Genomic DNA, 14242 nt, shown 5'->3' on the forward strand with positions numbered 1-14242 from the left:
ATAAGAGTTAAATGTTTAGTTGGTCCCTGTGGTTTGCAAAAATTGCAGACTTGGTTTTAGTGGTTTACTAATTACACGCGTGGTCCCAAAACTTGTCAAAAATGAACTCGGTTGGTCCCCAACTCTAACATCAGTTAAATTTCTCAGTTAACTATATGTGAAATGATTATATTACCCTTGAATAATTAAAAGAAATAAAAACCCATCCCTTTTCTTCTCCCTCTCTTTAAAACCCACCAGATCTGTTCTCTCCCTTCAATCCATCACCACCACCTCCACCTCCACCTCCACCTCCATCTCCACCGTCACCTTCAACCCAGCCAACCCCCACCCTTCAATTAACAATCGCACTCCAACCCCACCCAGCCCACCCTAGGCCACCATCTCCACCTTCAATCCATCACCACCACCACCACCTCCACCTCCACTGTCACTTTCAAAAAGTGGTCGGCGGATGCGATTCAATAACAATAAGCTTCTTCAAAGGTTCCAGATCCACTCAATTTCACATTCTCATTCTCATTCGTGAAATCCGAGGTTTGTTCACGTGATACGATGGTTTCTCCGTCTTTGAGGGTTTGGTTTGGTGTGATGGTGTTTGTTGATGATGTACAAGTTGTTGATGCGTAGAGTACAAGAAGGATGAGTGCGAATTGGAGTGGTTCCAGCGTCGTTTCGGTGGTCATCCGACACCAGACTACCAGGGCCGGCCCTATGGGCTATTCAAACTAGGCTTGGGCCTAGGGCCTCCAAAATATAGGGCCTCTAATATTTAAAAAATTATAATTATTGTTTATCTAATATTTACATGCCATTCAATGTTAACAAAATAGCAGCACAACATGGTAAATTCCTTTACTTCTAAAGTTGAGGTCAAACTGCTATATGTGCAAACTTGGATATACAGCTAAAAGAAAAAAACCTTTACATAGTTTCTATAACAGTTTAGAATATGGTTACTATACTTATGCAATATAACAACTTTAGTAAATTAAAAGAAATTAATTTTATATATGGATTTTAAATTCCTATTATATATCTTAGTAAACCCGTAGGTCGTCACAGCTTCGCTATTTACGTCGTCACATGAATATTTGCATACTATAAACAACATACACCTTTCACTCGTTTAATTTTAACGTATTTGATTTTTTCAAATAAAATGTAGGTTTGGCCTAAAATTGGACCGTCGATGACGCCTACCTTCATTTACCTCGTGAACTGTAATGTCAGTCAGGGCCCCGATGTTTTCTTTATACCAATTAGGGGCTAAATTATATGAGTACAACTCACATAAAACCTAGGTAACAACTCTCAGAATCAATGTTTTCTTTATACCAATTCAAAGGGCATCGACTTTGTTGTTCGCTTAGGGCCTCCAAAAACGTAGGAACGGCCCTGCAGACTACCACGATTGTTTGTCTGTTTTTAATGTGGTTAATTTATTGGTTAATAATTTATTTATGGTTGAGTTGGAATCTTGAAATTGAATTGGACAGAATGGAATGGAAGGAAGGGGAGATTGTCAATGATTAATGACCCTCGTCAAATCATCTGTGTTGGAATCTTGAAATTGAAATTGAATTTGACAGAATGGAATGGAATGGAATGGAATGGAAGGAGGTGGTGGTGATGGATTGAAGGGAGAGAACAGATCTGGTGGGTTTTAAAGAGATGGGGAAGAACAGAGGATGGGAGGTTGAAGAAGATAAGTACTTTTTATTGGTTTTTTATTTTTTTTAATTGTTCAAGGGTAATATAGTCATTTCACATATAGTTAACTGAGAAATTTAACTGATGTTAGGGCTGGAGACCAACCGAGTTCATTTTTGACAAGTTTTAGGACCACGCATGTAATTAGTAAACCACTAGTATCAAGTCTGCAATTTTTGCAAACCACATGGACCAACCAAGCATTTAACTCAAAATATAATGACTTCTTACAAATACAAAAAAAATCGATTAGGATGTGGGAAGCATTTTTTAGAAACTTAAAAAATAAAGAATATAACTAAGGGGCTGTTTGGCAACATCTGAATGGCCAAGTGCTGAACAAGTAAGAGATCTGAACCATTAAGTGCTGAACTAGTAAGAGATCTGAACCATTAAGAGCCTATATAATGTTTAGTCGTTCAGAGACAAATGTCTGACCAATTCAGATTAGAGGTCTTAACCATTCAGACTCTGTATAAATCTTAACCATTCAGAGTCAAATGTCTGAATCATTCAGACATATGCTCGTGAAACAAACAGTCTGAACCATTAAGTGCTGAACCGGTAAGAAGTCTGAACCATTAAGAGGCTACCAAATAGCCACTAATGCATGCATGGAAAAGCTTCAATTTTTTTCTTCTTATATACTTTGAATTTTCTTTATTTCAAATTTGACTATGCCATAATCATATATTATTGTTTTTTTTTTTTTCGTTATATAAAAATTAATTACAAAACACTTGGTTTGACATGGGGCTTTTTAGTGTGAAGAATGTGACCAAATTGTAATATCTTAACAACCCCAAAGTTTGTAATCATGCTGGCAAACTTTAGGGGTGTGAGTTCATAATAATATCTTTGTGAAAAGAAGATCTTGATACAAAATGACAAATGTGTAGCTATCAACGTTACAGTAAGCACCTTAGATCATATTTTAATATCAGAAATGACTAATAAAATGTTGGTGGGAGGTCTATTCTATTCTCCAGCTAAGACTGAAAACTAGCTGGATCACGGTTGTATTCAACATTCTTCACCATCTAATTATGATAAAAGAAATCTGCGTTATCTTTTTGTGAGTAATTATGGTCTTTTGAGTTTTAATTTTTAAACTAATATTTTACCGGTGCGTTCACTCGGGTTACTCTCGGAGTACTCCATTTGTCCAGTGGGTGCCCTAAAAGTGCTCGAGATTGATTTATTGGCCGTTAAAAAAAAATTACCGGTGAGTAGTGACGGTATCAGTACTGGCATCCAATGCATTCATCAAAGAAGGGTAAAAAGTGATTTTTTTGAAGTTTAGGGATTGTATGATAACTTTATTATTTTACCCCGCACGTTGTGGCGGTATTAGACAGTACTGGTATGCGGTGTAGTTGTCAAAGAAGGGAAAAAAGTTCCTAACTGAAGTTTAGGGACTGAATGATAACAATTTAATATTTTACCTCGCACGTTGCGGCGGTATCAGTAAAATAGTGGTACGCGGTGTAGTTGTCAGAAAGGGAAAAAATAACTTTATTGAAGTTTAGAATTTGTATAATAATTTTTATTAAGAGTAAAGTGCAATCTGGTGGCGGGAGCAGGTCCCCACTACCGACCCACCCAAAGAAAGTTTTTATTTTTTGCACTCTGTCTCATCCTCTTGTTAGTCACACTATGCACCCTTGTCGTCACTTGAGCGATGTATTTCATTTAAAAAGGCTAAGGCTTTGGTTATTCACACATCCCCCTTGGTTATTCACACATTCCTTGAACCCTATAGGAAGTGTATAGGGCAACACGGTTCCTCTGAGTCCAAGCGTATTGAGCAATACACTTCCTATATGTGTACTTGAAGTACAAACTTTCTCAGAAGATGTCAGCTAATGATTAGGGGACCAGAGGAAGCGTATAGGGCAATACGGTTCCACTGGGTCCAAACGTATTAAGCAATACACTTCCTATATGTGTACCAAACTTTTCAAAAGATGGTCAACTAAAAGGAGGTGTATAGGGCCATACGCTCCCTTAATGATTTTTTTTTTCAAAAGACAAGAGGATTCACATAGGGCTATACGTTGAGGAATTTTTTTTTTGCAAGAACATATTGTTCTTAGTATCTTTTTGAACTTTATTTTTTTAAACATTAATTAAGTTGTTTTTTTTTTTGTTATAAAATGATGTTAGTTTTTTTTGTTATAAATTTTATAAAAGACGTAGTGAAATTAAGCAATCCAAACAAATTAAACATATCTAAATTAAACAAATATTACAAATACTTAAAATTAAATTCATTTGTTCGTACAATACTACATAATATGATAATAAAAACCACTATCATCATCAATACTCGTCAGACTCCTCGTCAGACTCAGCGAGCTCCTCCTCTGTAAAGTTCGGGACACGCCTAGTGGGTGACGGCCTGTGCCGTGTATAGGACGTGCCTGGAGCCTATAAAAATTCAAACAAAATACTCATTACATAACATTAAAATTGTTCGTAGAAAATGAAATAAAACAAAATAACATACCTGCATGGAAAGGTCGGACAGAGGAAAGAGCGGCATGGTCTGGCCGGACCGAGGAAAATGTGGCAAGGAAAGGTCGGGCTGAGTATAGGACGGATGGTAAAGCTATAAGAATTTAAACAAAATACCCATTACATAACATTAAATTGCTCGTAGATAAATGAAATAAAAATAAGATAATATACCTGCATGGACGGGAGGGGCTCGGTAAAGGATGGCATGGACGGGTCGGGCTGCTGCGTAAAGAATGGGCCCTGGTCCGGATAAACTCGTGGTGGTGGACGGGGTGGAACCGATATACCCATGTACTTATACATTTCACCCATGCCAGTCATCAGCCACCTTATGTCATCATGCATCTGATCCATCTGGCGACCGTGGGATGTTATCTCCTGACCATGCATCTGATCCAAATGTGTGACCCTCGAGATGCTGTGAAGCTTCATGGTTATGTTCCGGTGCCTTTACCTTTAACCTCCAAGCACCACTCTTTGAGTTTAGTCTTCCTACTATAGTAAAAGGACAACCAACCTTTTTGCTACCAGAACGTCGTTTTGTGGCTGTACTATTGTATTCGCCAGCACGGTCGTAACACAACCATATCTTCACTGTCCTTTCATTTTTTTGAAATAGTTCGTTTGGTTACAATGACAAAATTACGCATAAGTGCCCTTTAGTAAGCCCAAGTCTTCAACTCTTCAACAGATCCAAATTCCTAAAACAAAATCAACTTTCTCTCTTTAAAATGTATCGAATTTATTTATAAACATTATATATAATGATTTATATAAAAATATAAACAATATAAACACACTATATATTGAATAAAATGTAACAAAATAAAAAATGCAATAAACATGTGTAACAAAACACATAATGTAATAAACATTATTGAACCCCGACACTATTCCCTCCATGATGATGAATGTAGTTATAAGGAATTACAATAGTATACTCACGAAATAATATATATTGTTAGTGCTAAAAAAACATGATAAATTTCTATATTTTACTTTTAATATAATAAGTAAGTTTCAATATTGTTTCAAAAAAGTTACTTACATTTTTCTTAATTATGAAAAAACAATAAAAGTTTCACTACTGAAAAATTATACTTGTAGATGTAAATCTTTATAAAAGTAAATGACCTAAATGAAATATATACGAGACTTAGAAAACTATTTAGTGAATTTTCTTATAATAACATTCATCATCATGTTGGAAGATTAGTCTTTATTTTTATTTTGAGATATAATATTTTTTTTAGTATTACACGTGTAAACTAGTTTTTACATACATGTAAACTAACCCAGTACATATAAACACATTATAGATCGAAAAAATGTAACAAAACACATAATGCAATAAACATTATACATCAAATAACACAAATAACACGTATATTTCCCAATCTAAAGTGTGATAGTGAAACCTTAATGGTAAAAATATCTCTAAAAGAATATAAACACAAAATATATTAAATAATACGTAAGTAATCGGAATGTCAAACCTGATCCGTTTCAAAAGAGACATCTAGGTTAGGTTCTTCGTGGTCGTTACCAACCTCCTCCTCGTCATCAACTTCCTCGAAATCATTATCCTCTTCCTCGATATGATTAATACCTTCCTCGTACTCATTCTCGCGTTTTACTTCCGCATGCGGATGGTAAGACGGGTATTGGTACTGCGGATAGTATTGTGGATAGTTTTCAGGATCATCTACGTACTCTTGGTTCAAATCGGGCAGCTGAAACCCGTCATTACAACGAACCACGGATGCAACCTCTTCCTGCCCTCGTTCAATAACGGGTTCGATTATACTTTCGGAGACGTATGATTCGTTTGGATATGACTGGTTTGAATAATCGCCAAAAACATAATTGATGTCCCAAAATGACATCGTGATACGAACGATATGATCGGATTTTTTAGTTTGTGAATTTTCGTCTGAATAAACTCGTCCCCGAAAGCTTGGATATATAACAAATTTATGGTCCGATGGGGATCGTATTGCACAATACGCTTCGTATTAAATTAATTCTTTCACCTACCGAAACCCTATGGGAATCGTATTGCCCTATACGCTTCCTATTGATTTAATACGTTCACCAACCCAAGCCCTATGGGAAGTGTATTGCCCTATGCGCTTCCTATTAAACTTAAGGGAATCGTATTGGGCAATACGCTTCCTATTGATTTAATGCGTTCACCAATACAAGCCCGATGGGAAGTGTATTGCCCTATACTCTTCCTATTAAACTTATGGGAATCGTATTGGGCAATACGCTTCCTATTGGGTCACTTTTCAGACCTTTACAGTGCGTGTTAGAGAATATTGTACCAATAGGAACCATATTGCCCAATACGCTTCCTATTGGTGTCGCATTTAATGCTTCAAACCCTATGGGAAGCGTATTGGCCTATATGGTTTCTATTGAGGGGATGTACAAAAATTTTAGGGGTTGTGTAGATACCATCACCCTTTAAAAATGTTGTGAAAAGACTAACCTACCCTTTTCCCTTGCAGTATACACCCTTGTGATTTTAATATTTACACTCATTAAACCTGGAACCAGCAAAGTCAAACACTATAAATACATGCATTATGTTCAAGTTATAGAAGCCTCATGTATTTTGTTACAAGCAACAATTTTGATACAGTAGTCTTGTTCCATGTATTCTGTTCCATGAACCAACTGTATGCACAAACAAACTAAACCATAACCTACATAATTATCTTACATACTTAGGCATAATCATTCTGTTGTTTTTACAAAAGCATACAAAAACAAACCAAACCATAACCGAAGAACCACCCTCACATGGAGTACGTCATGGTAACTACATGAACCAAAATCAAGTCAAGTCTAAGTGAAATCAAGTAAAATTGGTACCTGAGGTTTGGTCACTTTTGCCACTTTAGTCCAAAACTCAAACCTTTTGAATCTCGATCCCTGTGGTTTCAATTTTGTTGTCATTTTCATCCAAAAGCAAAAGAGTAAACTGCCATCTGCATACTGCTCCAGCCACTCGCTATAATAGCTTGCTTCTCGGGTGGCTTGCACCCTGGGTGGTGCGGCTGAGCCAGAGAATCTGCTCTAAACACCTGAAAGCAATGAGGTGCTGGTTCTGCGTGGGTTGGATAGCTCACCGGTCATGGGAGAGACTCCCTGGACATTTAGCATTGGTTTTGGTCCCTGAGGTTTGATCACTTTTGTCACTTTAGTCCAAATTAGAAACTTTTTGCATCTGGGTCCCTGTGGTTTCGCTTTTATTGCCATTTTGGTCCAAAAATAAATCAAGTCATATTTCTCAAATTAAATCATGGTATTTTGTCCTTTTCCTCAGGGGCAAAATGGTCATTTATTTTTTATTTTATTTAAAGCTTTTATTAAAGCAATAATCTTTTACGGGTCCCACCACACCCCCACTTATTCTTCTACCCCCTTCTTCTACCCCACTCCTCTGTATCTCAGATGAAAACCGCACATCCTGCAAATCAAATTACATTCCATTTCATTTGTTGATATATAGTCCCCAGATGTATATCTCCTTCCTTTGTCTTCGATAATGGTATAAACCCAGGATGCCCCCACACAATTTGATTATGTTTCTTCACTCTTTAGCCATTTCCATCATGTATTTATACCTTCAAGGTACCCCATTCCTCTCTCAAATTCACCCTTCCGTTCAATTTTTGAATATTTTTGTTTAACAACAGGAATCATGGGCCGGAGAACAGAGGAATAAGCAAAAGAAGCCCATCCAAAATCTGTAACAATTCCGCTGTTGTTGACCCCACTTGTGTTTCATGTACAACGTTCAATATTCTTGCCCCGATATACAAGTGGCTTATGTATGGGGTAAACGTAAACCCCTGCCCTGATTCATCATTTGGTGTTTTTGTTTGTGGGTTTTGGTTTTGGTTCTGATTTTGAAGAGATATAATAAATGGTTTGGAAGAATAGGGTCGGGCTTGCAGAGAGAGTACTGTTCGGGCCTATTGGTTGTGTAAAAATGAGAAGATCTTGTACTTGTTGTTGCGAGAACGTTCCTCGATTATATGTTTGCAAGTTTTCATCTGAGATACAGAGAAGTGGGGGGGGGTAGAAGAATGAGGTAGAAGAAGAAGTGGGGGTGTGGTGTGTCACACCCCAACCGATGGCGGAAACATCGGGATGAGACGAAAACTAGATTGCAAGAGACTTCATAACGCTATGTGACAATATAATTTAAATTCAAATTTCATTTCAATACTAAATGTCATACAAGATTCAATAAAAAGATAACAATTGTTTCATAACATAACATCGAAATAACAAAATTAATCTAGGTGTGTATCTAAGTCCACCTAAATTGCATTTCTTCTCATCATCAACTCAACAATCAACCTGCAATATGTATTAAAATATCAACAAAAGTTGGCGAGTATACAAGTTTTGTTACATAGCATAATATAGAATAAAAGTTGCTCATATCCAACATGATTCATAATATGCGAGTACTAGTATGCAAAAATGGCGTAGAATATGTTCAAACCCAAGTATACAACGCGTTAAAATAGCATATCCCAATAGAGTAGCGGGAGGTAACATGTTTAACTTAACAATACCCCAAGACTAATGAGCGGTGCGTTAATCCAATAGCACTATAATTGTTAAGGTAGGCTGGCAAAGTTAATGAGTATATAACCACCAAATAGTTTACATAGCATACGAGATTAACAAGCATCACATATAGTCTCTTGTTAAGCATGGATAGAGTATGTTTAAAATAGTTTAAGTGTCATGTGATTTTGTATAGTATACATGTTGCATCCCAAAGTGTTAAAGAGTAAAAGGGGTCGAGCATACTGACGGTTTTGCAAGCTTTCCTACTTGATATCCCGCGAGTGTTGGTTGGTTAGTTTGGAGCACCTTGTCCTTCTACACAAAGGAACATAGGTGTGTGAGTTTGGGGAATAACGGAAGATTATAGATTCGGAGTCTAAAATGTATGGAAAATAACATAAGTGAAAATAATCATCTTGTACACATAACACTTATTCTTGACACTATTGAAACTCAAAAGAGTTTGTATGATTTCATGGATTCAAATGTCCATTAGAGTCGTAACAAGTGTATGGTCATAGATGATGTAACATATTCTTGACAAGTAACTACTAAGTTATCATCAAATTTAGTTACTTAGATATATATATGGAATACAAAGATAATATAAAGATTACAAAGTCCTATAGGTCAAGCATGAGGTAGGAGATTACAGTCTCCATTTAGGCACCTCTTTGTGTCATATAATTCATACATGAGGTAGAAAGAACAAAGCTTCCATTTAGGTACCTCTATTGTTCACCACTACACTTGTTATAAACAACAAGGAGGGTCATGAACTTTCAAGTAATAATAAAACAACAACAACTAATCTATAGAAAAACATCAAGTAGTGAGTGGATTTCTATGAAGGATAACCCAAGCTAGTCCAACTATCACACATTCATCAAGCTTCATGCTTGAACACTACTTGTGGGTAAAACCCTAACTAAAACAGAATGTTTATGAGGTTTTAACCTCTGATTTAAAATTTCTCAGCCCTGTTTTTAAGCCCAACTAACCATTCAATTGGTTATGAGCATTGGGACATAGGTTTGAGATGGGATAGACTCAAGTTCGACTAAGATTAACAAAGTTTAAATGAAAACAGAAACTAACAGTCCACTTTGGAGCCTTTTTGGTGACATTCCAGAGCGTGGTTTTCCATGGAAAACCTCTGGAAATGTTCATAAGGTTGTTCCAAGAAAGTGGGAAAATGAATGGATGAAAATGTTAAGTATTGAGTGAGTTATGCTCACTTTAGTGAAGGTTGATGATTCTGCTCGAACTTCTGATTAACAGCTGATTATGGACTGATTTGAGAGAGTTGTAGATGATTTACAAAGTGTAAAATGATTGGAAAGCACTTGGGTTTTATAGAGGAGGATTAGGGTTGTGTTAGTTGGGTATTAAATGCATAAATTCGAGTTTAAAAATAAAACAAACACAAAAGACCCGCCTAAACAGCGAGCTGAATGGTTCTGGTCACGGTTGCACGCCGTCGCGGGCCGCGAAGAAGGGCAAGGCGGTCCGTCGCCGGCCGCCAGGGACCCCAGCCGCACAATTCTTTGTTGTTTTATCACTTTTCACCCCTAAACTTTCCTTTTTGCATGTTTTAAGCCATTTTCAAGGTGTTTTAAGCACAACAATCATAATTAAAGGTGTTTTATGTAGATGAATCATAAACCACACATGAAATAAGTATAAACATGAATATGTGATGTAAATAAGTGTCGAAATTGTCTAAATGTAGCATATAGTTTACAAGTTTGCAAGTTTGACAGTTTTTGCAAAAAGTATGAATGAAGTGTCGTATGAATGATGTTTTTGAACGTGTGAACATGTATGAAGTGTATATAACATAAATGTAACGAAAACGGGAATTTCATTATGATTCAAGTCTCGGATTTTTCATCGATTACAACGAACAAACGATTACAAGAATACAACGTTACCAAAAATAGAATTACAAACGAGGGTTTTCAAATATAGAAAATACGAAATAGCAGGGCGTTACATGGTGGGACCTACAAAACATTATTGTTTTAATAAAAGCTTTAAAATAAATAAAAAAATGATCATTTTGCCCCTGAGGAAAAATGACAAAATATCATGATTTAATTTGAGAAATATGACCTGATTTCATTTTTGGACCAAAATGGCAATAAAAGTGAAACCATAGGGACCCAGATACAAAAGATTTCAAATTTGGACTAAAGTGGCAAAAGTGACCAAAATGGCAATTTACTCAAAAGCAAAATCTGCTTAGATTTTTCAGTTAACATCTATTTTTTTGTCTTTTTCCTCTCTTTTAATGAAGGGCAAAATGGTTAGATTTTTTTAATTTGTTATAATAAAACGTTAAAAACCATTTTGCCCTTCGTTAAAAGGGAGAAAAAAGACAAAAAAAAAAAAAACCTGGATGTTAACTTCAAAATCTGACCAGATTTTAATTTTGGATAAAAATGACAAAAAAAAATTGAAACCACGAGGACCAAGATTCAAAAAGTTTGAGTTTTGGACTAAAGTGGCAAAAATAAACAAACCTTAGGGACCATTTTAGCAGTTTACTCTTTTTATTATGAGCATGTTTTGTTTGTACTCTTTGACAAGAGTAACGAGTAGAATAATTGAGAAAATAATACATTAATTGGAAAAATATATAATTGATTGATCAATGATGACATTAGAAAGGGTAAATATGTATATATTTATTTAACAGTTCATTAATGAGTAAAATAGTCATTCTAAGAGTAATTTTAATGAAAATGAGAAATATATAATATATATGGGTTAGTAAGGAGAAATATGTAATTGTTTTTTTTTTTTTTTTTTTTAGAAATACATAATAAGCCAGTTTAGTAGATGGAAATATGTAAAAAAAACCTTGCTTTTTCTCAACATAAATATTGATATGGGGCCGGTAAAAAAATATATGTGGTTTGACATAGAAATGTATAAAAGGTAAATTGAAATACAAATATAATAACTATTAAGAGACACATTCAACAACTATAATAATAATATAAAATATTTATTTATTTTTGTAATTATCTACACTAAATTAGAAGCATGATTTAAAATTATTAGGTTGAGTATAGATAGTTGATGTTATGATTTCTCACTCAACTTCACAAAAGTTTTGTAAGGATTTAGACCCTTTTTTTTTAAATTATGTTTTAAGGATTGAATACTCCTTTTGTATAGTATGAATTACGAAGTTGTTTTTGCACACTTTGTTGTACTCAATACTTTCGACTTTCGTTTTAGTAGCTTTTAAGGTTCGTTGCTCTTCATTTAGATGTGAATCCTGATTTCAATAGATATACAGATTATCGGAGATTCAGGCGACTAATGATTGCTTGATGTTGTAAACTCATCTGAGACAACGTTATTAACTATCGAGTTTTCTACTTAGCAAATGCTCACTTGAGACATAATCAGCTGTTGCTAAGGTTGACTTTTTTTGCTCACTATACGCTTGGCACATGACTAAGCCATAAATCCCCTTTCGATAGGGTCTTGATTTGATTAGGTGGCTTTACGGCTAATCCATGATCGTGTTGTCGATCATCAGCCATTAGGTTTCTAATTGATTTGTGCAATTTGGATTTGTCTCATTAGTCGATGTAAGTGTTTAATCGTTCATCTCTAATTATAAACACACGAGTATTCTTAAGTAGCACTTAACTCACATGCTCATATATGTATCATTTTGAAATATGTGATTATGATTCTTCACATGTGCACTAATATATATTGTACTATTAAAAATTAATGTTATCTTAGCAATCGTATAAACAATATTGTCACTAAACATATTTATTATCAGTTGTATTTATTAATATTTGTTAACTTAAATTATGTTTATGGTTGTTACATTTTCAGCCGATCAAAAAAAGTTATTACATTTTCAATATTAATGTTAATATCATATGCAAAGTGCTTAAATTATAAAACCATGTTATATGTAATGAACATTTAAACTTACATTTCAATGTTGCAAACGTTTATGTGCATATTATTATTAAGCGTAGAGGGTAACCTTTTATAGAATGTCCCTCTACTAGAAAACTGACTTTGTACAATAGAAAATCTGTCAGTAATTACCGTGCAGATAAAAGAAAGAAACATACATTGTAGTTGTTGAAATCCATCAGTATTTACAATAATTTCATGAAATCCTGTAAAAATAATAATTTTTTAAACTGGGAAATCTGCCGACAAATTATGATGAAAACCGACCGAGGCCACAAAATCCTATAGAAAAAAAGAGAATCACTCACACATGCAAAAGTTTAATAAAAACGACATTTATACTCTATAATATAATATAATATAATATAATATAATATAATATAATATAATATAATATAATATAATATAATATAATATAATATAATATAATATAATATATAATATAATATAATATAATATAATATAATATAATATAATATAATATAATATAATATAATATAATATAATATAATATAATATAATATAATATAATATAATATAATATAATATAATATAATATAATATAATATAATATAATATAATATAATATAATATAATATAATATAATATAATATAATATAATATAATATAATATAATATAATATAATATAATATAATATAATATAATATAATATAATATAATATAATATAATATAATATAATATAATATAAATGACCACTATGTTGTCAAATATATTTTAAAAACCAAATGTTATAATAGTTAAATAAATAACTTACATGTTAATAATTGTACCCTTACGATGATACCACCCATGCCCTGCTTGTTGTGCTCGATCTCTATGCGAACATTGATTATGCACAAGTATTAATATATGATTCAAGTCGACAAAACTAATGGGTTACGTTTCTTATATGTTGTCAAGGCCTTTAGATGGAGCGTCCTTGATGGTCAACCGGTTACATACAACCCTCAAGTAATTATGAATTATGATAGTTGTTGGTAACATGTTACACAACTGTTGAATGAACATAATGATGTGGATACTCAAGCCACCCCACTCATACCACACATGAATCTATTATAAAACATGTTTGGAAGTCACAACCTATACATGTAACCGAGTTTAACTATGATGTTGCACGACTACCTTGTAATGGTATATCAAGCATTTGAATGACTAGTCACAATTCAGAAGGGGGTAATTATCATGTCTAATACGACACTGATGGAATGTTCATCATCACACCGGTGATATTCCTTTAATGTTTGCGCACTAGTTTTAAAGTTTTCAATTTTACCAGGCGGAACATAATTATATTACTGATGCAGGCCCAAGTGTAGAGGATCGGGCCATGACATTTCTAGAGGCCCATGATCGAGCTTCCAAGTGTGTGTTGTGAACAGATCTAATCACAACCAATTACTAATCAATTTAGGCACTAAACGGCTTGATTA

Source organism: Helianthus annuus, chromosome 4 (genome assembly GCF_002127325.2).
Source record: "Helianthus annuus cultivar XRQ/B chromosome 4, HanXRQr2.0-SUNRISE, whole genome shotgun sequence".
Taxonomy (NCBI): domain Eukaryota; kingdom Viridiplantae; phylum Streptophyta; class Magnoliopsida; order Asterales; family Asteraceae; genus Helianthus; species Helianthus annuus.